Here is a 25,996-nt window from a genome sequence, read left to right as displayed (position 1 = left end):
AGAATCAGGGGTTAAAAGAAAATCAGCACAACTTCATAACTTCACTAAAAATAAGTAATAATTAAGAAAAAATACTACATTTCAGAAAGTAGCAGAATAAAATATACGCATGTCCAATATTGCTTGACACTTGGAATTCTTAAAAGATTTTTTTGAGTTGAGCAATTATGTAGAATGTTATTAGTAAATCCATTATTAATAAGTAGGTATGTTATCATTAAATATAGCAATTGTTTGGGACAAAAGGCTATATTTTTCTCTCCATTAAGCACTGGCCAAATTAAACAGAAATTGTAATCCAAATGTTTTAGTACATGTGTCTTCTGCCTGGTCAGTGTTTCTTCAAGAGCCAGAAGGCTCAGGAGGTACCTTGGACCAAGACACCATCAATTCTCTCTTGGATTAATTACTCAATGTCCTACTAAAGGATCTCCCTGCTTCTCTGCCCATCTGCAATTTTGTCTCAACAGAGTAAATTGTTTCTTTTGGGATTATGTCATTCCTCTGCTCAAAACCTTCCAAAGGCTTCACAGTGCACTCAGAATCAAAGTCAAAATTATTCAATATTTCTGACCTCATCTCCACACTAGTCTTTATGCTATTCCCCTAACATGTCAGAGAGGTCCCTGTCTTGGGCCTGGAAGGATTGCTACTCTCCTAGATATCACACTTCATGCAAGGCCTGGTCTAGTATCAATTTCTCAGTCAATTCTTCCCTAAGCACCACATGTAAAGTACCAACCTCTCTGTATCCCAAATCCTTATACTACCAAGGTCTGTCCTTCTACTCTACTCTTTATTTTTTTATTTTTTTGCAAAGTATCACTTTCTAAATATTATATCATGTATTGATTTTAGTATGGATTATTTATATTCTAATTTCCTTAACTGATTTACTTAGCTCCAAACTGGTCTTGCAAGGCATGTCAGGCCATAAAAACTGTGAACAATGCACTGCTGGGGGGGGAGGGGGGGCGGGAAGGTCGTTATCGCTGGCCCCAGAACAGATCATCAGATATGGGCTGGGTACCTCAACACCTGGGGGCCTTCCTATAAGTCCACAAAAGGGGGCAGAACCATATCTGCAAGACAAAGACCCTAGAAGGTTATAAAAAGTGAAGCCCTCTGCATATTTCTTCACTGATTTGGAAATTATTCCCAGAGTCCACTGGTGCAATTAAAACGGGGTCCCTCCCTTTTTCTAGGAAGCGTGCTTGGTATTTCTTTGGTCTTCTGCAACATTTGATTCCCTGAGCAATAATAATCTATCCAGCAAGGCTATCATTCAAAATTGAAGGGGAAATAAGAAGCTTCACAGACAAAAAGAAAGGCTAAGAGAGTTTATCACCACCAAGCCAGCAATGCAAGAAATGATAAAGGGACTGGTGTAAAAAGAAGAAGTAAAAAGCTAAGAAAGAAAACAGGCACAAAAAATACAAGTGGCTACCAACAAGTACCTTTCAATAATAACTTTAAACGTAAATGGACTAAATGCTCCAAATCAAAAGATATCGAGTGGATGAATGGATAAAAAACCAACACCCATATATTTGCTGTCTACAAGAGACCCACCTCAGAAGAAGGGACTCACACAGACTGAAAGTGAAAGGATGGAAAAATATCTTTCAGGCAAATGGAAATGAAAAAAAAAGCTGGGGTAGCAATACTTATATTGGACAAAATAGACCTCAAAGTGAAGGCCATAACAAGAGATAAGGAAGACCACTTCATAATAATAAAGGGATCAATACAACAAGAAGATATAACCCTGATAAACATATATACAACCAATGCAGGAGCACCAAAATACATAAAAAACTCCTGGAAGATATCAAAGGAGAGATCGACAACAATACAATCATAATAGGGGACTTTAATACACCACTGACATCACTGGATAAATCCTCTAGACAAAAAATCAGCAAAGAAACAGCAATCCTAAATGACTCACTAGATCAGATGGACTTAATTGAAATCTTCAGAACATTTCACCCCAAAGCCACGGAATATACATTCTTCTCAAGTGCACATGGGACATTTTCAAAAATAGACCACATATTGGGTCACAAGCAAAATCTTCCCAAATTCAAAAAGATTGAAATCATATCAAGCATTTTCTCAGATCACAATGGTATAATATTAGAAATAAACTACAATAAAAACAATCCAAAACACTCAAACACTTGGAAGCTGAAAAGCATGCTTTTAAACAATGATTGGGTTACCAAATAGATCAAAGAAGAAATTAAAAACATCCTGGAAACTAATGACAATAAAAAAAAAACACAATCCAAAATCTCTTGGACATAATGAAAGCAGTGCTGAGAGGGAAGTTTATAGTGCTACAGGCCTACCTCAAAAAACAAGAAAAAATGGTAATAAATCATCTAACTTTACAACTCAAAGAACTAGAAAGAGAGAAACAAGAAAAGCCCACAGTATCCAGAAGGAAGGAGATAATAAAGATCAGAGCAGAAATGAATGATATAGAGACAAAAAAAAAACAAAAAAAAAAAAAAAAAAACAATACAAAAGATCAATGAAACCAAGAGCTGGTTCTTTGGAAGGATAAACTAGATTGATGAACCTCTAGCCAGGCTCACCAAGAAGCAAAGAGAGAGGACCCAAATAAACAAAATCGGAAATGAAAGAAGCGAAATAACAACAGACCCCACAGAAATACAAAGGATTGTTAAAAAAATACTATGGACAACTCTATTCTAACAAACTAGACAACCTGGAGGAAATGGACATATTCCTAGAAAAATACAACCTTCCAAAACTCAATCAGGAAGATTCTAAAAGTATCAATAGGCCGATAACTTTAGAAGAAATTTTAGCAGTTATCAAAAAGCTTCCAGCAAACAAAAGCCTGGTGCCAGATGGCTTCACAGGGGAGTTTTACCAAACATTCAAGGAAGAACTAAAACCTATCCTCCTCAGACTATTCCAAAAAATTCAAGAGGAAGGAACACTTCCAAGCACATTCTATGAAGCCAGCATCACCCAAATACCAAAACCAGATAAAGACAACACAATGAAAGAGAATTACAAGCCAATATCCCTCATGAACATAGATGCCAAAATCCTCAACAAAATTCTAGCAAATCGGATCCAGCAGTACATCAGAAAGATCATACACCATGACCATGTAGGATTTATCCCGGGGATGCAAGGATGGTACAATATCCGCAAATCAATAAACGTGATACATCACATAAACAAATTGAGAGATAAAAATCACATAGTCATATCAATTGATACAGAAAAAGCATTTGACAAAATCCAACACCCTTTCTTGATAAAAACTCTCAGCAATGTGGGAGTAGAAGGATCATACCTCAACATAATAAAAGCCATATATGACAAACCCACAGCCAACACCATACTCAATGGACAAAAACTAAAACCATTTCCCCTAAGAACAGGAACAAGACAGGGATGCCCACTCTCACCACTCCTGTTCAACATAGTACTGGAAATACTAGCCATTGCTTGATCAGACAAGAAGAAAAAATAAAAGGCATCCAAATTGGAAAAGAAGAAGCAAAACTGTCTTTATTCGCAGATGACATGACACTGTACATAGAAAAGCCTAAAGACTCCAAATTTTCATTTCTTTTTTCACAGTTGTGCCTAAAACAGGGTATCTGGCTCATTGTTGGTGTTTATTAAATATTGGCTACATGTAGTCTTTGCATTGCTGGTGGACAGCAGCTTACCCCATTTGTGGAGAGTCCTTTATTCCAACTATTTCCACAATTTGCCAAGGTGATAGTATTAAAAAGAACTGGTTGAGCTAAAGAAAATAGGATAGGAAGTTACTCCTCTTTGATTAATAATTCATATGGTAGAATTTGTCATTTTGTTGATTTTCAGCATCCATTTGTTAATGAACCATAAAGATAAGGCCTGATTCTGAAGACAAATGTATATCCCCACTATCTGGAATGAACCTTCTAAATCATGAAGCTACCACAAAGACAGGAACAAGGTAGGAGCCTGAGGGAAATCAAGGTGGATAAAGATCCCTAACAATATTTTTTTAATGAATGAGTGGAACGTTGCCATAGTCTAATTCCACCTCTTTACAAATCACTTATATGAATAATACACAAACTAATATTTTTTACTCATAGCAATTTAATTTGGGTTTCTGCAAATTATCTATATAATAAAAGTTAAGCAATGATTAAGGCAAAACAACCAGTTGCTATGATGCACACTGACCACCAGGGGGCAGACTCAATGCAGGAGCTGCCCCCTGGTGGTCAGTGCACTCCCAAAGGGAGAGCACTGCTCAGCCAGAAGCCAGGCTCAAGGCTAGCAAGTGCAGAGGTGGTGGCAGGAGCCTCTCCTGCCTCCACGGCAGCACTAAGTAGCAGCAAGCAGGCAGGTGGTAAGGAAGGAGGCGTCTGAGACTGCAATAGGGATGTCTGCCTGCCGGCTTATTCCCGATCCTTACAGGGAGCAGGCCTAAGCTGGCAGGTGGACATCCCCCAAGGGGTCCTGGACTGGGAGACAGCTCAGGCCTGGCTGAGGGACCCCCCCCCAAGTGCACGAATTTTGTGCACCAGGCCTCTAGTAACCAATAAATCTTTATGGCTTTGTTACAGTTGTTTCATTACAGTAGCTCTGATAATCTTTCATAATGTGTCTAGGAAGTTTAGTTTTCTGAAAGTATAAATGGATTGTGATAAATCATGTCTAATTGATTCAATATTCCCTGTAAAATTTAGGATGACCCAAAGAGCTCATTAAAATAATTCCATACACTATTTAGCTACTTCAAAATCAAAATTTCTTCTTGATCTGGAACATTTTCAACCTGAGGTTTCTAATCTCATTTACATCCCTTTGATCATCCATCAACTTTTCCTCATCATTTTCATTTAGAAAACTCAGCTCATCTCTACTCATCTTACACCTATAAACACACTTGTGGCCACATTTTTCTAGTACTCTGAAAGCTATGATTTTACCTCCAACTTTGACTCCTTTAAATTCACATTTTGTTTGCTCTGAAGTAATATGAACAGATCTCATCTTCCCATTTTCTAAATTGTGCAAGAGCTTTTTGTACAAATTCACATTACACTCAATCTCATGCTTGCCTTCTCATTTATCTCAGATTTTCTTTTAGCTCCCAATCCATTTCATGATCCAGTTTAAAATGCCTATTTCTCTGAAACTTAAAGACAGAGCTACAATCTCATTGCATTTCACTCCCTATTCATCTGCCCATGTTACAACTATTGCTTATACGAGAACATTTTCTGCCACCTAATGATTACTTTCTGTGTCTTCTGTTTAGTCAGCATTCTGTGTCACTTAAAACTCAGTGTAAAACAGTTTTTTCTGTATGTCCTCAAACATATTTTCTCTGTACAATTTTATTGCTAGAGTAATCTATACATTTAAAACTCTATAAAGAGCAAACATTTTCTAATTTACACAATTGTAATATTGACTATTTGTTATTATAATTTCCCTTTAAATGAAAATTTACACAACTCACCTCATGGTTCTCCACATTGACAACAGAGAAGACATTGATATTAACCAAAATGTCATTTTCACATCTTAATCAATATTATTCATGCACTTCTGTCTTAATGTCTTTGACAGAACTGATTGCATTAATTCACAAGGAAACCAGCATGCCTCTAAATTTATATTACTTGCTGACACAGCTTTACAAAAAGATTGCGTTTTGTATATTCATTTTTAAAAAATTATGTTCAGATTTATAAGTTTGCTCTAAAGTAAAAGAGAAAAAAAAACTAGGTAGTATAATTGTGATATTGTTACAAACTTAAATACATATGCATGCTTATAAATAGACTAGTGGCCTGGTGCACGAATTTGTGCATGGGTGTGGCCCAGCAGGCCCACCCCAATGGGGGCCCATCTGGCGGGGCCAGCCGTGGGGTCTAATGCTGGGAGCTATAGCTTTCCCCCAGCTGGATCTAATTATACTTTAAGGATGGCCAAAAGAAAACCCACAACAGAACTGTTTTGTATTTCACGTGCCATGAGATGAAGTTGTTTATGTGTTGCTTGCAAACGTATATCAAGATGGATGATTGCCCTTTAATGATTTTTGCGTTCTTCCCAGGGCTCTGACCTCAGTTTCCCAATATGATCTTCATGTCTGATTTTTTAAAAGTTTTTTCTGCTTTTGAATGTGCCTACCCTTCGCTGTTGCTCCTGGCAGCCTGCGGGTCCTCTTTGCTGCCCCTTTTAAAGAGGATTGAAAGCTCACCTAATCTGTAAGGCACTGCAATTTCACAAAATCCCCACCCAGCCTCTCTACATTCCTCAGCAAAGGGCTGCCATCCTGTTAATGCTTAGGTCGCCTTTTTGGCTAATTTGGAAGGTCTCCTGGGGCTGCAGGCCACAGAGGGAGAATTCCACACCTTGGTTGCAGTATTTGCAGAGCTCTCTGGAGACTGGCTGGGGACAGAAGGGACTGATAATTATTTTCTTGTGCTTTCACTAAATGTACATGCACCAGGGAGCCAGGCAGTGATTTAGGGGTGTTGGGAGCCGCTCAGGAGTGGGACCGGCTGGCAAGGGGCCACAGTCGTTCGGGTCGTTTTGGTCGTTCTGCCGTTCAGTCACTGGGATTTTACTATATCGGATTTCTGTTAGCCAAACATAATTTTTCTATTAAATGTAAGCTTAAAAGAACTTATTATCTATTGTTATTTGTCGTATAGATATGGTATTGGGATTTCTAGTTCTAGTAAGGGATGTGGTACATCCTAACCTTACCCAATGGTTAAAGGATGCCACTAACCAACAAGGAGAAATGGATGGGGAAAAAAGTGTGAGAGGCATTTTAAGTCTACCTCCACTCCCCTACTCAATGCTATTCAAAAGAGTAAAACAGATTATTTTGATTTTGAAAGATTACTAGAATAATTGAATAGGTAGATCCCATTGTAGAGTTAAAAAAAAAAAAGGGGAATGCTGAATGCTGAAACCTGACACTCCTTCTATCTCTCTGTTCTTTCAGAATGCTGGAAACTATACTTAATTCTTTGAACAAAAATAGGGAATACATTTCAATTCAAAAGTGAATCAGTCGCCCTGACTTGTGTGGCTCAGTGAATAGAGCGTCGGCCTGCAGACTGAAACGTCCCAGGTTCGATTCCAGTCAAGGGCATGTACCTTGGTTGCAGGCACATCCCCAGTAGGAGGTGTGCAGGAGGCAGCTGATCGATGTTTCTCTCTCATTGATGTTTTTAACTCTCTATCCCTTTCCATTGCTCTCTGTAAAAAATCAATAAAATATATTTTAAAAAAGTGAATCAGTCCAGAAGAAAAACCCAAATATGCTGGAACATGAAATTACCCACAAAAAATCCCACGTAGATCAGGACATTTTTTAAGTAAACATACAGTTGGCCCTCCATATCTCTGGGGATTTCACCAACCACAGATTGAAAACAATATTTTCAGTCCATAGTTGGGAATCTGCAGGTGCAGAGGGCTGACTACATACATTGTTCTATGCCATTTTATATAAGGAACATGAGCATCCATGGATTTTGGTATCCATGGGGATCTCTGAACAAATCCCACATGGATATCAGGGGGGATTGTAGTTGTTTAGGGGAGTGAAAAGTAATATGTGGATTTTATGCTGCCCCAAGGGTCTGTTCCCTAACCCCCACATTGTTCAAGAGTCAACTACACAAACACACATTTCATACCTGGTACATTACCAGTACACAATACCATTAGATATAATATTGTTATTATATATAAAACAAACAAAAAACCTGATTAACATTTCTTTTCCTTAAGATGCTTCAATGCCTCATCTAAAACTGTCCCTATTCCCTCCCCATTGTACACAAGCTCTTCAAGGTATCATAAAAAAACCTCCATATTGTGGACTCTAATATTTCTCCAAAATCTCTTAAAACATCAAGGCTGCTCCCTGATCATACATGACTCACAGGAAAGGCCACATTGATTTTTCCTTCCCATCCCCTTAAGCAGCCTTTCAAAGTCAGGTGAATTGCTGTGATTTAAAAACATCCCTCTCATACTCATATGCACACAAGTCAGATGAGGTATCAATAAGAGTTTTCATATGCCCTGTTCAAACTCCTATTCTTGCACTAATAGCACCTGTTATTATCTGTTTTTGCCAACCAACAGAGATTCATGGAAGAATCTCTTGTTCTTTTTAATTTTCTCTATTTTCACTTTTTAGTTGATTTCAACATATATTCGTTTGGTGTCTCCTGTGTTCCAGGCTCTCTTCCAGTTATTAATTTTTAAAAAATGTTTCATTTGTCCTGAAAATGTATTCAAGCATTTTTAAAATACAAACAGTACTTTTTCAATGTTCTTTTTCTCTACTTACTACTTAATTGGTAGCAATTCAAATCTGCTTCTCATATCTGAATCTAGAAGTCAATTAATGTGTTCAGCTTCCAGATTCAAACACTCATCCATGAATCCATCTTGTATTCCTTTAAGTAATATCCAAATGTGTACAAATAAAATAGATGAGATCCTCTAAATCCCAGAGTGCACCACTTGCTTATGGCTCCAAACCAACATATCTGGATTTGCTAGTGGACTCAAAAGATCCTATTTTGTACTTTCTGACCTTCTTTTGACCAGGCTTTTTGCTGGGAGTTACAATCTCCAAATAAATGTATTGTAGTTCCTTATAAATTGATAAACTAATGAATAAACTTGGGGTCTTATTAAAATGCAGGTTGTGGATTAGTATATCTTGGAGGGGCTGAAGTTCAGAATTTCTAACTAGCTCCAGGTGATACTCATGCTGATAGTCTGCATATAGGAGCTTAATTAGTGAGGGTCTACTGGAGAGATTTGGATTGGATGCACAATAGTAGTGATGGTGATGGGAGTGAAATGGTACTCCAGATGCCTCCAAAGTTAAATTGTTATCATTGGGGCTACAGAACTCCAATATTTTGTTGCTGTTTTGCCAATAGGGACAGCATTGAAGGAAGGATGACATGGCTCAATCTTTCAAATCAAACTAAAATGTTCTATTTTATTATATGAACATAAGTATTACTAACCCACTTTTACTGAGCACTTATTTAATGCTTACTGAGTCATATGTATTTTATTGTAAGTACTTGCTATGTATATATTTCTAATTTGATTCTATTAATATCCTTATTTTTCAGATGAGGAAATTGAGCCAGAAAAATAGTAATTTGCCCCAATTTCAATAAGATAATAAGTGGTGAACCTGTGATTTAAATCTAGTAAGTCTGACTACTGTGCTAAAACTTTTAACAGGTTTCTAGAGATTATAGAGTTTAGAGTCAAAATATGGATGGGGAGGACTCAAGAAAAGAGAAACTTGGTCCAACCATATAAGCCAAATAATTATTACAAATTTGACTTATTCTAACAATTTAACTAATTCTAACTAATTCTAAGTTTCACTGTTTTCATCTCTGATTTTGAAGGGCTTTATCATTTTTCTTTCTTTTTTTTATTGTAGTTTATTTCTAATATTATGCCATCGTGGTCTGAGAAGATGCTTGGTATGATTTCAATCTTCTTGAATTTGGGGAGACTTTGTTTGCGACCCAATATGTGGTCTATTTTTGAATATGTCTCATGAGCCCTTGAGAAGAATGTATATTCCATGGCTTTGGGGTAAAGTGTTCTGAAGATGTCAATTAAGTCCATCTGATCTAGTGAGTCATTTAGGATTGCTGTTTCTTTGCTGATTGTTTGACTAGAGGATTTATCCAGTGATGTCAGTGGTGTATTAAAGTCCCCTACTATGATTGTATTGTTGTCGATCTCTCCTTTGATATCTTCCAGGAGTTTTTTTTTATGAATTTGGGTGCTCCTGCTTTGGGTGCATATATGTTTATCAGGGTTATATCTTCTTGTTGTATTGATCCCTTTAGTATTATGAAGTGGCCTTCCTTATCTCTTGTTATGGCCTTCACTTTGAGGTCTATTTTGTCTGATATAAGTATTGCTACCCCAGATTTTTTTTCATTTCCATTTGCCTGAAAGATATTTTTCCATCCTTTCACTTTCAGTCTGTGTGAGTCCCTTCTGAGGTGGGTCTCTTGTAGACAGCATATATATGGGTCATGTTTTTTTATCCATTCAGCCACTCAATGTCTTTTGGTTGGAGCATTTAGTCCATTTACATTTAAAGTTATTATTGAAAGGTACTTGTTTGTAGCCATTTCTTTTTTTGTGTTGCTGTTTTCTTTCTGAGCTTTTTCTTTCTTCTTTTTACACCAGTCCCTTTAGCATTTCTTGCATTGCTGGCTTGGTGGTGATAAACTCCCTTAGCCTTTTTTTGTCTGTGAAGCTTCTTATTTCCTCTTCAATTTTGAACGATAGCCTTGCTGGATAGAGTATTCTTGGATTCAGTCCTTTGCTTTGCATCACTTTGTAAATTTCTGTCCATTTTTTTCTGGCCTGATGTGTTTCTGTTGAGAAATCATTTGATAATCTAATGGGAGATCCCTTGTATGTAACTTTCCGTCTCTCTCTTGCAGCCTGTAAGATTCTCTCTTTGTCCTGAACATTTGCCATGGTAATTATGATGTGCCCTGGTGTGGGTCTTTTCGGGTTCACCTTGTTTGGGACTCTCTGTGCTTGTGTGATTTTTTTCTTCCCCACCTCTGGGAAGTTTTCTGAAATTATTTCTTCAAATAGGTTTTCTAACCCTTGCTCCTCTTTCTCTGTTGTTCTGGCACCCCTATTATTCGTACGTTGTTTCATTTCATGTTGTCCCATAGCTCTCTTAGGCTTTCCTCCTATCTTTTAATTTTTTTCTCCAATTGTTGTTCAGTTTGGGTGTGTTTTGTTTCCCTGTCTTCTAATTCGCTAATTCGGTCCTCTGTGTCTCCTAGTCTACTGTTGAAACTTTCAATGGTGTTTTTTATTGCAGCTATATCACTCTTCATTTCTTCTTGGTTCTTACATAATTTATTGATTTTTTCATCTGTTTCTTCTTGCTTCTTGCATAAGTTGTTGATTTTTTTCCTCCATCCGGTTTATGCACTCTAGGACTCTTATTCTGAATTCTTTTTCTGTCATGTTGCATGCCTCTGTATCACTTAGCTGCTTTTCTGGAGAGTCCTCCTTTTCTTTCCTTTCGGGGTTTCTTTGTCTACCCATGTTTGATCGTGCCGCCATATCTAGATGTTGAGTCGTTCAGTGGCTCCTCCTTGGGTGGCAGTGGCTCCTCGGGCTGTGGTTGCTTCTCTGGCAGTTGTGGTAGCAGCTGTTCCTCAGTTGGTAGCAGCTCCTCTGGTGGGTGCTGTTCACAGTTCTATCATTTTTCAATAGGAAGTTCAAGCTGGTTATTTCAAAGATGCCAGCCATCTGGCATTAAATCAGAAGTCTTATGAATTATTTGGAAGCTTCTTTTGATCATAGATATGAAAACAGCATGGTCTCATTTTTTGTCAATCTTCTGGATTTATTTTAGAATTGAAACCTATTTAGAATAACTTTTTTTGTTTTCTTGTATCCTAAATGTGAATTTTAAAAGACCCTAAAATTCTTGATACTTTTCATGTGACAAAACAAGGACCTCTGATTTTCACTTTGGCTAAAAATTATACAATTAAAAATGGAAATACATATTTTATATTGTGTGAAACATTTCCTTATAATGTAAAATATTTTATTCTGCATTAATAAAAATATAGAAGCCTAACAAAGGAGGTATTGTCCTACTATTATATCCTCAGCTGGTGAGACATTACCTAAAGTATTATGTTCTACTGGGAGCACTCACTTTCAAGAGGTCATTTTAAAACTGAAAACTTCCAGAAAAAAGTGACACAAGAATTAGAAACCTGTCATATTAAATGTATTTAAAAGGACACACAACCTTTAAAGTGAAGATATAAATGAGACAGGAGGCTGTTTTCAAATTTTTGAAGTACAGTCTGGCATGTGGAGGAATTAATTGTTTTCTGTGTGGCCTTAGAATAACAGATTAGAAATGAATGTCTGAAAGCTTCAGGTTGTCACAGGAATGACTATTTCAGAAAGACAAATATCCCCAAGTTAAAGTTGCTGAAAGCGTTCACATATGAAACAGTTTAGTCATTCAGTGATTCATTTACTCTTCCATAAACTTTTTTCTGAAGTTTTGTCTGTGGTAGATATTTCTTTTTTAAAAAATATATATATATTTTATTGATTTTTTACAGAGAGGAAGGGAGAGAGATAGAGAGTTAGAAACATCGATGAGAGAGAAACATCGATCAGCTGCCTCCTGCACATCTCCTACTGGGGATATGCCCGCAACCCAGGTACATGCCCTTGACCGGAATCGAAACTGGGACCTTTCAGTCCGCAGGCCGACGCTCTATTGTGGTAGATATTTCAATGTCCACAGCACAATAAAATTTAAAAGAAAACTTAAGATCCATGCAGAAACACCATTTATTGAAGAGATTGTCTTGACTCCATTGTATGTTCTTGCCTCCTTTGTCAAATACTAATTGAGCATAGTGGTTTGGGTTGATTTCTGGGTTCTCTATTCTATTCCATTGGTCTATATGTCTGTTCTTGTGCCAGTTTCAGGCAGTTTTGAGAACAATGGCTTTGTAATACAGAACATACAGTGGAGTCAAGACAGTCTCTTCAATAAATGGTGTTGGGAAAATTAGACAGATACATGCAAAAAAATGAAACTAGACCACCAAGTTACATCATACACAAAAATAAGCTCAAAATGGGAAAAGGACTTAAACATAAGACGGGAAAAGGTAAAAATATTAGAAAAATCCACAGGCTGCAAAATCTCAGACATATGCCAAAGCAATATTTTCACTGATACAGGTCCTAGGGCAATGGAAACTAAAGAGAAAATCAACAAATGGGACTACATCAAAATAAAAAGCTTCTGTACAGCAAAAGAAACCATCAACAAAACAACAAGAAAGCCCAGTGCATGGGAGAACATATTTGCCAATGTTATCTCAGATAAGGGTTTAATCTTCAACATTTACAGGAAACTCATAATACTTAACAAAAGGAAGATAAACAACCCAATCAAAAAGTGGACAATGGACCTAAATAGATACTTTTTGAAAGAGGACATAAGGAAGACCAAGAGACATATGAAAACATGCTCAAAGTCACTAATCATCGGAGAGATGCAAATCAAAACGACAATGTGGTACCTTCTCATACCTGTCAGAATGGCTATCAATAAATTAACAAATGACAAGTGCTGGTGAGAATGCAGAGAAAAAGGAACCCTCATGCACTGCTGGTAGGAATGCAAACTGTGGTACATCTACACAATGGAATACTTCTCTGCTGTAAAAAAGAACAAATTCTTACCATTTGCAACAGCATGGATGGAATTGGAGAGTATTATGCTAAGTGAAATAAGCCAGTCAGAGAAAGATAAATATCACATGATCTCACTCATTTGTGGAATATAATGAACAACATAAAACTGATGAACAAAAACAGATCCAGAGAAACATCGATCAGACCGTCAAACTTCAGAGGGAAGGTAGGGGAGGGCTGAGGTAAGGGAGAGAGATCAACCAAAGTACTTGTATGCATACATATAAGCCTAACCAATGGACATAGACACCATGGGGGTGAGGGCATGAGTGGGGAGGTGGGGGGGGGGGCGGTAATAGAGGGATAAGGACACATGTAATATCTTAATCAATAAAGAAAAAAAATACTATATATATATATATAAAAGGTCCATGCAGCAGACTGTTCTTCCAAGATGGCAGCAAAGAAACCTATCCTACATACTTCCACAATCTAACATTGACACTTCTCATTAAGATATAGGCTCTACATGTCCTCCTCTTAAGTCTCTAGATCATAGTGGAAGTGATATCATATGACTTCCACAGCCAGGTCATATATAGAATGCATCCTCCTCCTCGTCCTTCTAAGATGCTTATACCTGAAGCTCATCTACCACAGTGTGAAGAAGCCCAAGTCATATGGAGACATGTGAGAGCTGAAACCTTTGAGATCATTTGAAACCCAGCCACCTTCTGACTAGCACCACAAGCAAGACTCTGAGTGAGAACCATTCAATTCAGACCAATATGCCCTAGGACCATGAGAGATAAGAGTAAAACAATTAGTGTTGTTTTAATCCACTAATTTTGTGGATTAAATTAATCCATTAATTTTTTAAATGCAGAAATTAATAACTGGCAAAATCCTTACTAATTCCTTATAAAATAAGTAATGCTGATTAGTACTATCTAATTTAGTCCTGTAATATTTGTTTTAGAGCCCAGATATTTTTTTTCTTATTTAGTAGCCTAAAAACAAATAATTTCCAAAAATTATTTTCTAAAATGTTTCAGAATATTTTATGATTTTGATATTCTTTTCTTTTGTCCATAGTCTTCCTTTAAACTTCATGATCATTATTTGGGATTTCTTTTATCCTTTTTTTAAAGCAATTTTTCAGTAGATATTTGTTGTGCCTCTTTAGTGTCACTATATCACTCAAGTGGATTTTCCTGTAATCATCAGCAATCGTATACTATGATCCAGTACTATTGATTACTTATCCTGCTTTATGTACTGTGCTTTTCTTTTGTATTGGTTCTTGCCTTTTTATTATGAATATGTTTTTATATGATTTAAACTTCTTCATTTCTTTCCTGTTTCATACTTTGGATTGCTGTTACATATTAGAGCTCAAAAACTTCAAATCATAAATATGAAAAATTAATAATATAAATGGGATGTTTCCAACTCATTAAACATAGTTACTAAATAGTGTTTTATATTCAAAGTATTTGAAAACTAATTTAAAAACCAATAAATATATCTCAAAGCCAAATAACAGATGCTTATTTCCTGGTATAAATAAAGGTTTCCTATAAAGGCAATTTTCAAGTGGTGTGCTGCAAGAATTTTTAGAACATGCAATACCTGATTATTTAGTTAGGAGAGCTGACCTCTTTTCCCTTAGAGTGTCAAATAAAAATAAAAAAATGACAACAGCCAACACAACAATAGCCGTACAGTGTGAAATAATCAAAATTATACCTATTTTATTTTCAGATTGGCATAAATATATCTTTTGGTGTGTCACAAAATTTTAGTAACTAGTTTACATGTGCTACAAAGTTAAAAAGGTTGAAAATTGCTATCCTATAAGGGGACCTACATTTTTGAGGCCAAAGAAATTTAATATCTAGTAGCATTTCTTAAATAATATTTTAATTCATTGACTATACATTTTTAAAACTGCAAATATAGAAAATTGAGACCATATTGTGTTTTCTATTTTTCCTGGAAAACATAATGGTTAATCATAATGTATCTGTGACTCAAAATATATTCTCTCTTTCATATAATAATATACCAGATAAACATAGAGCAGTAATAATCATATTATTTAAAACGCTCTGAAAAGGCAAATCTTTAGAAATAAAAAAATATAATGGTGATTGACTGGAATAGACAAGATGTAAATCAATAGTAAATATGCTAAGGGAATATCTGTTCTTTACTAGTACAAACTCACCCCAGGGAAAATAAAATTTAGAATCCTGATAAGGCCACAAGACTAGACTAAAGTCTTTTTAAACTTCAAAATTAACTACTATTTCTATAACTAGGAAACTAAAATTCAGGTATGACTGAATGAAATAAACTGAAGGTTAAGGATACAATAAATATTGAAGTCTAGCTAGAAATGTTTAAATAAAGACTATGAAAAATATTCTGCTATATTTTATGTTCATCCATTTTGCAGAGTAATAGTGATCAACATTTTCTTATATATGCGTGGATCAAATGATGCAAAATTTTAAGTACGAATGCCTGCACCCCACCTCAAAGATTCAGTTTCACTTGGTCTAGGTTGAGCCTGGGCATCAGTATTTTTTAAAACACCCAATGTTGTTTTAATATGTAGCCAGAGCTGAGAATTGCATTTTACATTATCATTGTTTCTCCAATTATAGTCCACAAAAGTGGAATTCTAAACTTGTTGTGAGAAAAGTAGGGAGAGTGGATTCTATTTATAAGTTAAGAAAACTCTGCTTATCAAGGTCCCTGGCCTTCCTTCTATTTCCTCCTTTGCCATGACTCCACTATGGATAAAGTCTATTTCCTCATACCATTGATCTGGTACTCTATTTCATGAGCACAACATATACCACATTCAAGCAGAGGTATTTTGTTGTTTGTTTTTGTTTTGAATCTGTGTGTGTGGTTTAGCATGGCCTCTTGTCTCCTGTAATTCATCATGAGGAGAACCTGCCCCAGGGTAGATTCTGCCCCTTTATCCAGGTCCCAGAAAGAGTGATGTCTGAAGCAATAGATCTATATCTCACTAACTTTCAGATCTGTGACTGAGAAATAGCATGTTTATTATTGCAAACCACTACAACTTGACTTTTTTTTATCCTCACACATATTTTTCCTATTGATTTTTTATTTTTTTTTTATTTTTATTTATTTATTTATTTTTTTTTTTAGAGAGAGAATGGAAGGCAGGGACAAAGGGGGAGAGAGAGAGAAAGACATCAATATGAGAGAGACACATTGATTGGTTGCTTCCCACACACACCTTGACTGGAGCTGGGGATAGAACCTGCAGCCCAGGTACATGCCTTTGACCGAGAATCAAACCCAAGACCCTTTAGTGCATGAACCAAGGCTCTAACCACTGAACAATTCAGCCATGTCTACACTTTGACTTTTTTTTACTGTAGCATTATCATAGCAATATCCAACCAACACAAACTTAAATAGAGTCCCAAACTCAAAATTTGTAAAACTATATAATAGCTTGCCTTTATGAATCTTTCAAGAGAGGTCAGTATCATGCAATTTTGCAAACTTCTATATCATTACAGAACTTTGTTTCAGGAATCATCTCAAATAACTGTTTCAGTAGAAAATACTGTGGGAAAATAAAAAATACATAATGAACAGTTAACAAATATTGTATGGAACTATACTAGAATTATCGGTGACCTTTGATATAAACCAAAAGTTTACCAATTAGCAATAAGGCATTTATATGCTAATCATAAATGAAGAAGTAATAAATAGAAAAACTTGGGGGAAAGCTGATTACCTAGTAGATGTGAAAGCATCAAAAAATTTGGGCCAGATCTTGGGTTAATAGTTAAAACTACAAAAATGGCCCTAGCCAGTTTGGCACAGTGGATAGAGCATTGGCCTGCGGACTGAAGGGTCCCAGGTTCGATTCCGGTCAAGAGCACATGCCTGGGTTGCAGGCTCGATCCCCAGTAGGGGGCGTGCAGGAGGCAGCCGATCAATGATTCTCTCTCATCAATGATGTTTCTATCTCTCTATCCTTCTCCCTTCCTCTCAAAAATCAATGAAAATATTTTTAAAAAACTACAAAAATGAATAGAGATGTAATCTAAGTTTTAAATAAATCAGGTTTAGAATAGTTTCATCACTCTGATATTCCCTTAGTATATTTATTATTGATTCACCTCTTGACTATTCTAGTCAATCACCAATATATTTTCTATTTCTAAAGATTTGCCTTTTCAGAGCATTTTAAATAAATGGAGTAATACAATATATGATTTCTTATATCTGTTTTCTTTCACTGTTCATAATTTTTTGAGGTTCATCTATATCATAGCATATATCCATAGTGTGTCATATTATAGTTGAATATTCTATGGTGTGGTTATAACAAATTTTGTTTCTCCATTCAACAGTTGATGGACAATTAGGTTATTTTCATTCTCTGGCTTTTATGATTTGTGCTGGTAAGAACATCTGTCTGCAACTCTTTGTGTGGATACGTTTTTATTTCTCCTTGGATCAATACCTAGAAGCAAGTTTCTAGGCTGAGAAGTAATTTCATGGAGTTTTAGTCCATTGGAAAAAATGAGCAGTATATACAGAAAATGGTGTGATAATGGCTATGATAGTGGCATACAATAAATCCGATGGAAGCAAAACTACAGGTTCAAGAAAATAACACAAGTTAAAAGCATATGGGTAAATAGAAATTATTAAAGAAAGAGGGTAGAGAAGGTTTACAAAATTGGTAATACTAAGAAGAATAAAGGTACAACTTGTGAAACAACATGACACAGCAAGGCAGGAGTAGGCTGACAAATCAGGAACCCAGCCAGTGTCTATGCTGTTATTAACAGAAGTGGGACCACTGCTCATGGTGAGGCAGTTGGTGAAACTAGACCAAGTCCTGAAACTGTGGCATCTGTCACAAGGAAACAATCCCTTTCTTTCTTTCTTTTTTAAGCAGAAGGAAGCTATCAGGTCAGCCTGGTATCTACTTGGAGTAACTTTTTGATACTATCTGTTGGGGGCTAAGAGATATGCTTTCTAAAATTTACATAAGCACATTATACAGTACAGTTGTGCATGGAAGGTCTTTTATATCACTGAAAGGACTGCCAGTGTTCTGCTTTATTGCTTTCTGCATTTATTCAGGTCTCATAATGCATATAAAATGAGTACATATGCTCATACGATGAACTAAGGTAAGCATGAAACGTCTCTGGTTTTGGGGCGCTACAGAGTCATGAGCCCCCTGTTCTGGCCCTGAGAGGAGAGGATATCAATATCTAAGCACACCTGTAAGTTTGAGGTTGGCAAGACTTGAGGGAAGAGGAGGAATCAGGAGGCTGAGTCCTCAATCCAGGAAAGACATGGTGAGCACCTACACCAGATAGCAATTGTAAGAAAGATAAATATAGACTGCATTTAACACTATCTAGGAGACATAATTGACATGGACTAATGAAGAAAGAGAAAGGGTCTAGAAAGACTCTATTTTATTTCTAGAATTCAAAATGGATACCTTCACTAAGATATCAAATGAAGGAGAAAACACATTTGGCATGGTATTTTGGAGAATAAATGTTACAATCCATAGTAAAAAAAAATGTGCATGTCATAACTTGAACTATTATTTATTTTGTGTCCAATTGTAATGAAATAATTTTAAAACAACCGAAATGAATTTATGAAGAGACATCAGCAAGATGGCAGAATAGGTATTTTCTACCAACATCCCCTCCTTGGAACACTAATTTTGACAACCATTATAGAAATACCCTCTTTGAAATCTGGGAGGCCAGTGAAGAAGTTCTAGTCACCATTGGAGCATAAAATCTGGGAACAGGTGCATTAACCAGCAGTTTCACTCTACCTGCTTCACACTTTCCTAAAGCAGCTGCACTCAATGCCAAGAGAGATCCCTTCGGACCGCGATTTATCTTCTGGGGGAAGGTGAGAGCATAGGGAATGTCTGGCTTCCCCAGGCATATAGGACACTGCCCAAGATGCCCACATGTTTATGCCCCACACAGAATACTGATGTGTTTGGCATGGCTGGGGAGTTGGAAGAGGCTGGGAGAACAATAACTAGGGCTCAAAATTTTTCAAAGGGCCACAGGCCTTACTAGCCATTGTTTAGACTCCATCAGGAAGCCTGCGAGGAGCAGCTTAGGACACCTTGCCTGCAGATCTTGCCTAAATGGCCACAACCTCCCCAAACTCTGCCCACCTCCCCCGGAATTGGGTCCCTGCTCTCATTTCCATGGGCAGTGGGACTAAGTCTTTTACAGACAGCCTGCGGGCACACACAGAAAGACAGCCCAATACACCGGGATTGGGAGAAACTCCAAAGTTTTAAAAGGAGCAAGAACAGGTAAAATTTTGTGAAACATTTTGCTGTGTCTTGAAGCCTGCCACTAATGAAACTTACATCATCTTTCTCTGTTGCTTAGCCAATAAAGTGCCTTCCAATTAACAAACCCCGATTTCTGAGAGAACAGTGACGATGGATCTTTACAACATCTGCCTAAAGATCATTTGAAGGAGGAGGTGGAAACTTTAAAAAAACATATTTTGAAAAATAAATGCTATGAGGAATGACTACTTGTTCTCACTAATTATAAAGCACATGTGGCAGAAGAGTGCTTTTGAGACACTAAATGACTTCTCTTTTTGTCTCAGGCATTGCAAACGTCAAGTGTTAAACAGCCTCTGCCTTTGAAGTTCAAAAAGCCAAAGCTATCAGTGCCCCCAGGTCAAAGTTGATGTAAAAACAATGACAGCACACCAGGTGATAAGTACATATGTCATTTCACCCCATCTCTTATCCTTATGCCTTTAGAACTATGTTAATCCCATGAATATTGCCACAGCACTGGGGAATGAAAAAAAGACATCTGGGTTTAGTGACATAGTCTGAAAAAATAAGGAATTAAAACAGAAATCCTGTCAGGGATAAAGAGAGGTAGTAATGGGGGTGAAATTATTGGTGCAATGTGGGGAAGCACAGGACTTGGTTAGAATGTCTGTAAGGAGGATTCTCCGAAAGGTCGAGGCCTCTGAGGGGACCTGGCCGAAGGCGGCAGCCCCTACCTTGACTTTTCCAAACAAGTCCGATCCCCCGGGTGTTTTGCTAGAATCACTCTGTTTAGTCTTTTAGATCTGACCTTATAGAAGCATGTGCTTCTTAAGGATGCTTACCTTGCTGATTGTATCTAGAAGTTCATTTTAGTTCAAGCTGTTCGGACAATAAAAGCCTGAGGAGGCAGGCGAGTAGGGCTACTTGGTGGCGACAGCCAAGTAGTACCTTGGGCCTCTCTTTCACAGAAACATGTGTTAGAGCAATCTGTTCATCCGTCGCTCAGGGTCTGCCTGTCAGCCCCGGCAGTGCATATGGTTTATTTTTTAGTTGCTGACCTAACAGCCCGATGCTGTTATTAAAAGCTGGGTTGTTTGTCCTCTTCCTTGATGATGCACCTTCTCACTAGCTCACTTCTGCCCCAGCTTGTAGAAACTCAGGCTCATTTTGGAGAGCTAGGCATCACCCATCACTTGTCCTTATCCAAGACAGATCTCCCCGAGTCAGAACATCTGGTGAGAGTGTTTGTACTCCCAAGAACAGTGACAACGGATCTGGTAAGACAGGTGTGCTTGTCAGGCATGCCTTTTCCAAGTGGCCTCCTAGGTAGGAGATTCTGCAAAGTCCTCAACTCCTATTCCATCACTAAAAACGCCATTGATGTTTTTTTCTTCATCTGTAGCAACAGCCGAGCATTTATGAAGGATGGAGACTAGACAAGAAAGAGAAGGAGAGAACTTATAAGAAACTGTTTTTGATCTCTTCTGTAGTGAGCACATAGAAAGAATGTGGAAATGGACTTCCAGTCACATTTGTAAAAATAGCATCATGAATTTCCGTATTTCCTCTTAACTCCCACTCAACATTAATATTTTATCCCATACTTCAGGGAAAAAAAGGAAATGAGAGGATTGTTTTTTTGCTAGGAAAGTGGCTTTCCTTCTTTCACCCTCCCTCATCACTCTTTATATCCAAAAGAAGCCAACTGCTGTGGACTCAGGCTCTCATATTTCTCTCATTTTCATCGCTTATTAATTCCCATTTGTCTATGTTAAGCTCAGATTATCTGCCCCTTGGGTTGTTGTAAAGGCCATCCACAGAAATTCTCCTTCTCCACAGCTTTCCAACCATCCTTCCCAAGGTAGCCATAATTTTCCTTGAAGCAAAATCTAAAGCACATTGTTTGCCTTTGTAAAACCTTGTTGGGTGTTTATTAAAAATTCAATATATAAAATATTTTAAAGGAAATATTTCAAAACCATTGTTTCATTTTTAAAAACCATGAAAAATATATAACAAAATATGTGAAGGACCACTATAGAAAAAATTATAGAAAAGCATTTAGAGCTATTAAATAAAGCCTAGAAAGATGAAAAAAGAGTATATGTTTAAGGACTGCTGAAATCAATATTGTAAAGATGGAACATGTGTTTTGCAAACCACATATATGCCATGAGCTCGAATCACTAATATATAAAGAACGCCTACAATGCAATGAAAAATAGAAATAATATAGAAATCCAGGCAAGATCCCTGAATAGGCATGCTATAATAAATTTACCCCAAAAACTTAACAAATTTTTTAAAAGTAGACAATTCATTAGTAAATGTGGAAATATAAATTAAAACCATGATGATATACATTATACATTTACCAGAATTGAAAATATGTAAAAGACCAATAAAGGATTAGGACTTCATAAACTTCTTGTGAAAGCATAATATATACTTTGAAAAAACAATGTGGCATTCTACTAAGAGTACATAAGCATACATGTACTCTTAGACTTAGCAATTTTACTCTTGAGTGTGTGTGTGTGTGTGTGTGTGTGTGTGTATGTCTCACTGTGTGCACCTGTGCACCAAAAGATGTACAAAATTATTCACAGATGTTACTTATAATAGCCCCCAAATTTAAATAATGCAAATGTTTGTCAGCAGTGGGATTTTTATCAGTGTAGCAAGAGAAAAACTAATGAACTACAGCTATGGGCTACTACATAATGTTGAATGAAAGATAGCCAGACACAAAAGAATACATATCCTATGATTCTATTTGTTTAAAATTCAAAAATCAGGCAAAACTGGATTACAGATTTAGAGGTCAACATAGGAAATCTTATAGGCAGAGGCAGGAAGCGGGTAGTAATTGGGAAAGGCATGAAGCTTCTGGGCTGTTGGCAATATTCTATTCTTTTATATGTTGTAGTTACACAGGTAATTTGTTTCAGTGTATTGAGCTGTATATGTCAGCTTTTCCCACACTTTTACTCATATATTATACTTTAATTAAAAGGTTTAAAAATATTAAAGTGAAGTTAAACAATAGAAAATAATATTTACATATTTCCACAAGTGTGAATTTGAGGATTAAAATTTATATGTGACCTTATATGACTGCAATAATTTATCCTCACTCGATTTTATGCCCTCCTTTTAAATGATAACAGTAATATTAGGTAATACTTGTTGAACACTTACTATTAGTTAAAGCACTACTCTAACAACTTTACAAATATACACTCATTTAAAGCTCACAGAGACCTAATGAGGTTGGAAGTATTATCCCCTTAAATAGATTAGGAAATCAAGGTACAGTAACATTATGTAACTTCAGGGTGAAACCTAATTAGCACCACAGTCAGAGCTCATATCCCGGCACTTTGCCTCAAGGTTAATTCTACTTAACCACTATACTGTTCCCTTATGAACATCTAATCATCTCCCTAGAAGCAGAAAAGAAGAAAAGTGAACACTTTTTTAAAATTCTCACAGTTAAATTCTAATTCAGAGGGAACCTAACTAGTTGGGGTGAGAAGCATAAAATGTGAAATGTTTCTCTCTGAACTAGAAAACCGTTTCCAACCACAAGGAGTGGAGGTGGAGGAACTCAATATTCCTTTCTGACTGCAGAGTCAAAAATGGAAAGGACTCAGAAAACGAGCCAGTTGTCTAGAACAACACTCAAAACTAAGAAAGGCTAGTACAGTATTTTTGCTGAAGCTGAATAAGAAGCATAGTATTAAGAACAATTGAATTTCACCTCAGAACATGGTGTTAAGGGTATTTTTTTGCTACAAAATTTCAGGAATAGATAATTTTATGTTTTTAAAAATATAATGGTATATAGGAAATAATGGAAAACTTCCAGACTCATTTTATGAACCTCGCCAAACACTAATAGAATAGAGAATCCCAAATAAAATAAAAGATGAATTTGACTATAGTAAACACACACAGTTCACAAAGCACCCACAGTCACATGCACAAGAAAAGTTCTTCATGAAAAGTGATACCTCAAACAATGCAGACTTGGTGAGAGTACTACAGTAAATTAAATAAAGAATTATGGATTAAATATAAAGAGCAACTACAAATCATTTCAAAGAGATTTAAAACACAAGTGAAATGAGGCAGATTTGCATAGGAATTAAAAACATATAAATAGAAATAAAATATGTAAAAAGATTTTCTATCTCTGTAGGAAGCAGAGTAATGAAAATTATAATAACAACCACACTGGTAAAGTATTTAAAGATTGATAATAGCCATATTATCAAGAGTGTGGAAATTGGAACTCTCATTAGATGCTAAAAGAGTATAAGCTCTTCTAGCTTCCAGAGGACAATTTAGTAGTATCACATAAATTAAACACTTGTAAATCCTTAGCTAGAGCATTTCACTTTTAGAAATATATCACACAGAGTTATTCTTGTGTGCACCAAGAGATATAGAATACACCAGGAACCTTGGTCACATCATTACTTGCAGAGTGATGAGTGGTATGGCATCTGATGCAGGGCTAGGTTCTAAGAATAGCCCAGAGGTGAATACTGAGTAGTAAGAGCATTGTTTGTGAAAAATCTCAAGGAAGCTTTGTTTCCTTTAAAGGCTTACACAGCATTTTTCAGCCAGTCCCACAGAAACTGAACTTTCCATTGACTTTTTTTATTTTAATATTTTTATTGATTTCAGAGAGGAAGGGAGAAAGAGAAAGAGATAGAAACATCAAGGATGAGAATTTGATTGGCTGCTTCCTGCATGCCCCCCACTGGGCATCAACCCCTAAACCTGGGCATGTGCCCTTGATTGGAATCGAACTTGGGACCCTCAGTCTGCAGGCTGACGCTCTAGCCACTGAACCAAACCAGCTATGGCTCCATTGACTTTTATATCCAATTGATCACCAAATAAAGCAGTGCTCTTAAATTTAGAAGCCCTTTAATTCTAAAAAAAAGTCTTATCCACAGATACCAGAATCCCACTCATCATATTGGTAAGATTTTCTTACTATTAGAGAAAAGTAGGATTGAGACCCCTTGCAGAAATAAATAATCCATATGCAAACTTATATTCACTTAAAATATATATAAATACATAAGATCATAGACATCATTATTCGTAATACTTATATTAACTATTTATTCAACTTATTTTGTGTTCAAATAGCTCTCAGCCCATGTATAATTGAATACTAAAAAATTAATTACTTAAATAAAATGTGATTAAATAAACTATTTTAATTTAATTAATTTAAATTTTTATTATGACATTGATATCACTAAAAGTGATGAAACAGTTAAAAGCAATCCTGTGAAATTATACATACTGAAAAAATCAGGCTTTCCTCACTTGTTTTGGTTATGAACAAAACAAATTGCTGTCCAGTGAATAGAGTATAATCCCATTTATGTTAAATATAAGCCCCAAAGCCCCAAATCAAATAACCAGTATAAAAGTTTAGCAAATAATCTGGAATGGTTAGTCTCCATGTCAGTAAATTGTAATTCTGTCTTTCAATTTCTAAGGAGAAAATTTTTGGAAATATCCTTGTCTTATCTTATTCTCCATCTACTCTGTCAATATTTTTATTGGTTCTACTTTTAACTTCACTTTAAAAGAACTGCAGATTCCTTGACTTTCCTGCTTTTGGGGGATACAGGTTTGCCACTCTTCTCCCTACTCTACACACCATGGATTTCTTTCAGTTCTTGAAAACTTCTTATCTTCCTTACTTTTAGGTTCTCAACTAACTATTCTTTGGGATTGTAATGTCCACCCTTACAGAAAAATTGGTTGTGTATCTACTCTCATAGCAATCTGCATTTCACATAAAAGAAATTTCCACTTCAGTGATTTGTTTAATATCTATATTCCTTGCTCCACTATAAACTATAACAGAGTGAAGATCACATTGGTTTCATTGATCGTCATTTCCAGTGTATATAGTCAGCTTTCAGTTGCTTCCTGAATGAGTGAATAATTTAATAAATGTGTCACAAATGTATATAAATGTATATAGTATCTCATGCCTTCTAACTTACTATATAATTTACCTATTTTATATGTTTAAAAATTAATTATTCCTCTCCTTCTAGTAGAATATTGGATTCATATGGATAGTGAATTTTGGGTGTTTTGATAATGAATTCAAGCAGCCAAAATAAGTGTATATTAAACACACAATAAAAATGTATTTAATGCACAAGAGTTCAACAAAATTGTATTAAATTAACTTCATAGAAGCCCTGTACTTTTTATTAATAATGTTACCTTTTAATACATTGGATTTTCAACTAGAATTATCTTTTCTCTCCATCTGTAGCACTC

Source organism: Myotis myotis, unplaced genomic scaffold (assembly GCF_014108235.1).
Source record: "Myotis myotis isolate mMyoMyo1 unplaced genomic scaffold, mMyoMyo1.p scaffold_m19_p_3, whole genome shotgun sequence".
Lineage (NCBI taxonomy): Eukaryota > Metazoa > Chordata > Mammalia > Chiroptera > Vespertilionidae > Myotis > Myotis myotis.
Note: the sequence above shows the minus strand (reverse complement) of the source record.